This window comes from Heterocephalus glaber, unplaced genomic scaffold, assembly GCF_053883595.1.
Source record: "Heterocephalus glaber isolate CG9 unplaced genomic scaffold, H.glaber_assembly_v1.0 deba00001571, whole genome shotgun sequence".
In the NCBI taxonomy this organism is placed as follows: Eukaryota; Metazoa; Chordata; class Mammalia; order Rodentia; family Bathyergidae; genus Heterocephalus; species Heterocephalus glaber.
The window spans coordinates 6,285,460-6,288,948 of NW_028258356.1; the positions used below are offsets into that span (position 1 = coordinate 6,285,460).

At 38.1% G+C, this 3,489-nt stretch overlaps 1 pseudogene; it reads left to right on the forward strand.

The window, feature by feature from the left end:
* The first annotated feature begins 930 nt into the window (after positions 1-930).
* LOC101720870 (rho-related GTP-binding protein RhoQ pseudogene) lies at positions 931-1,556 on the forward strand (annotated as a pseudogene).
* The last annotated feature ends 1,933 nt before the right edge of the window (positions 1,557-3,489 follow it).

The following is a 3,489-nucleotide window of genomic DNA, read 5'->3' on the forward strand; positions in this document are numbered from 1 at the left end:
ACACTGAACAAAATGCAGCTCAAATCTTTATTACCTGAGAAAAGAGAAAAAGTAAGGTGACCATTACGATTATCATCTTTCTTCATCAAGCCACATTCTAGATTCCAATGCAAGCAAAGAGAAGTCAAGCAAAACATAGTGATATCACTGAATTTAGGAGACAGAGGATCAGTTTTGAAGAAGCTTAGGCCATCTATTGTATCTAGCACAATCATGGGGAAATTAAGCAAGAAAAAGTTCCAGAATTTTAAAGAGGAATTTTCTTGAGCCTCTGGATTAATGCTAAGATTAGAATCATCAAAGCTCAGTAAAATGTACTATGAATCTCTGAATGGAATAAATTCCAAATCCCAAAACCCTCAAAGAATGGAGAGATGCTCAAATTCCTCACAACCAGAGTGCAGCAACTTTGTTGAGTGACCAGGCATTAACTACATACCTAGTAACAACACATTTTAGTAATAAAATGGTCTCAGGAGTTACTTTCATATGCATGCTAACAACTATGAAAGTCCTCTGAATCTTAAAAGAAAAATAACAAAATTCAGACATTTAATATTTAATATGTACAATATTCTGGGCAACAAAGGCAAGGCAGGCGGCATCACAATCCCTGACTTCAAATTATACTAAGAGCTACTGTGATAAAAACAGCAAGGCTCCGAAAAAAGAAAATAGACATGAGGGTCAATGGAACAGACTAGAAGATGCAGAAACAACTCCAAACACACTTACCTTCCTCATTTTTGACAAAAGGGACCAAAAATGCCACTGGAAGAAAGATAACCTCTTTAATAAGTAGTACTGGAAAATCTGGCTTTCTGCATCTCAAAGACTAAAATTAGACCCATGGGGTGGCCCCCCGAGGCACTCTGGTGCTGAGCCCAGAAGGCGCGGGGGCTCCGGGACCATGCCTGGAGGCCGGCCGGCCGCTGCATGGCTCATGGGACCGGGGCGCTGATACTCAAATGCGTGGTGGTGGGCGACTGGGCTGTGGACAAGACGTGCTTGCTCATGAGCTTCGCCAACGACGCCTTCACCAAGGAGTACGTGCCCACCGTCTTCGACCACTAGACTGTCAGCGTCACTGCGGGCGGGGTGGGGGGAGCAGTACCTCCTGGGACTCTATGATACGGAGGGACAGACTTTGATCGTCTGACGCCTTTATTCTATTCAATGCCTGATGTCTTCCTCATATGCTTCTCCTTGGTCAATCCAGCCTTGTTTCAAAATGTGAAAGAAGAGTGGGTACAGAACTTAAGGAATGCGCACCACATGTACCCTTTTTATTAATCAGAACTCAGATTGATCTCTGGGATGACCCCAAAACTTTAGCGAGACTGAATGACATGAAAGACAAACCTATATATGTGGAACAAGGACAGAAACTAGCAAAAGAGATAGGAGCACGTTGCTATGTGGAATGTTCAGCTTTAACCCAGAAGGGATTGAAGACTGTTTTTGATGAGGCTATCATAGTCATTTTAACTCCAAAGAAACATACAGTTAAAAAAAGAATAGGATTAAGATGTATAAACTGTTGTTTGATTATGTGAAAAACTTCAGTGGCCAAGAAAACTGTCAGTTTCTCTCAGAAAGCATACAAAATGCTACAGCAATACCCAGACCTCTTATAATGAAGCAGTTTCAAACTTGAAAGAAAGCAAAAACCTGTCCCCAGAATTCTATAAAGTTTATTAAGAATGTTCCTTAAAAGTTTAAGAAGCAGCAAACAGAATCTGACGCCACAATCTATTATAAATACTTAATTTCAACTAGAAGGTACACTCTCTCAGGGTTTTCATAGTTTAAAAAGCTACAATCACATCATGTTGAAACTACATTTAAAAAAAAACAGTGCTGTAAATGGAACTGCTTGGCTTTGACCATATACATTTCTGCACAGCCCTTATGGAATCTGCACAAAGAAATATCTTCTCCATTTGCTCCAGTTAATTGTTCTTGAACGTAAGTTGCTTTCTATTCCGGTATACCCAGAGTGGTGAAAAAACAAGGCCAGCCACATAGCCAAAGTTTGCTCCAAGCGTACAGGAGATGGCCCATACCTGAAGAGAGAATGTATGAGATCAAAAGCAAACAAACGTTTATTACCTGAGCACAAGTTAAATGTAAACTAAATATTTCTATATTAAAGCTTAATATGGTTTCTTAAAGAATACCAAAAGTGTAATAAGGTCATAACTGCATTTATCATCAACACTAAAAATGTACACATTTTAGTTAATGTGCATTAAACTGTAACAAGGCTTCTGACAATTGTAGATTTAGTTTGATGCTCCCCAAATTGCATGAGATGCATGCTAAATTACAAATTAAAATTTTGGGTCAGACTTTGCCATAATCATGAACTCAGTTTAGCTCTCTGAATTAGCTGATAATTTTTTTAAAGTTCCCACATTGACCATGTACATCAAATGAAATGAGAACTGTGTATGCTGAGCAAAACACAAGAGAACGTTGATTTATGCTAAAGAGGCAAGACCTAGAATCAAAGCATGCTACATGGAATTTAAAACAGAGCAGCTGCTTCTGTAATAAAACTGTTGTCACCTTTCAGATACAGATATTGCAACTATAGCAGAAGTTATAGAACCATAGCTTATGTACACTCTCAGAATGTAAGTTAAACAGAATACTACTGGCTTCCAAATACCTATTCTTTCCAGTTGTATTACATTTCACAATTATTCCATTAAGCCAGAAGTAGATAATGTTGATTTAATTAGTTCCAGGGCAGTACGTATTTGTCTCAAGGTGAAAGGCTCTGCTTAAAAAAAAAAAATTGGAAACTAATTTTTCATGTTCATCTGTGAAGCTTACGTGGTACTGGAGCCATTTCTCATCATCATCTGAGGGAATAGGCCTTAGGACTGTGTTAGAGGTGTACATTCTTAATAACTGGTCCTAATCTACCTTCTTTGTTTGGTCTGCTGTGGATCTGCCATGTTCCAGATGCCACACAACAGATAGTAGTGCTAGACAAAGTGTGAGCTACCTAATGCAGTTTAGAGATGCATAATCTAATCCACGATTTCCCCTAGCCTTCCTTACATTTAACTTGCTGTTGCCCAAATTATGATTTGTTTTTGGTAGGCTTCTGTTAATTTTTATGATTTGTACTTACAGCTATGTGTATTGAACAGATTGGGTAATGGAACACTAAACATTTATTTCTTTGGTACCAGGGTTCAAACTCAGGACCTTGTGCTTGAGAGGCAGGCGCCGGAACCACTGAGCTAAATCCCCGGCCTGGAATACTAAACATTTATACTTGAAAATGACAGCCTTAAATACTTATATCAGTCACCAAAAAAATAAATTAAATAAATTAAATTTTAATTTTAAATTAGACCCATGTCTCTCACCATACACCAAAATAAAATCAAAATGGGTCAAAGATCTAAATATTAAAACAAAAACACTAAATTTTATGGAAGAGAGAAAAGATAGATCTCTTGAGGACATAGG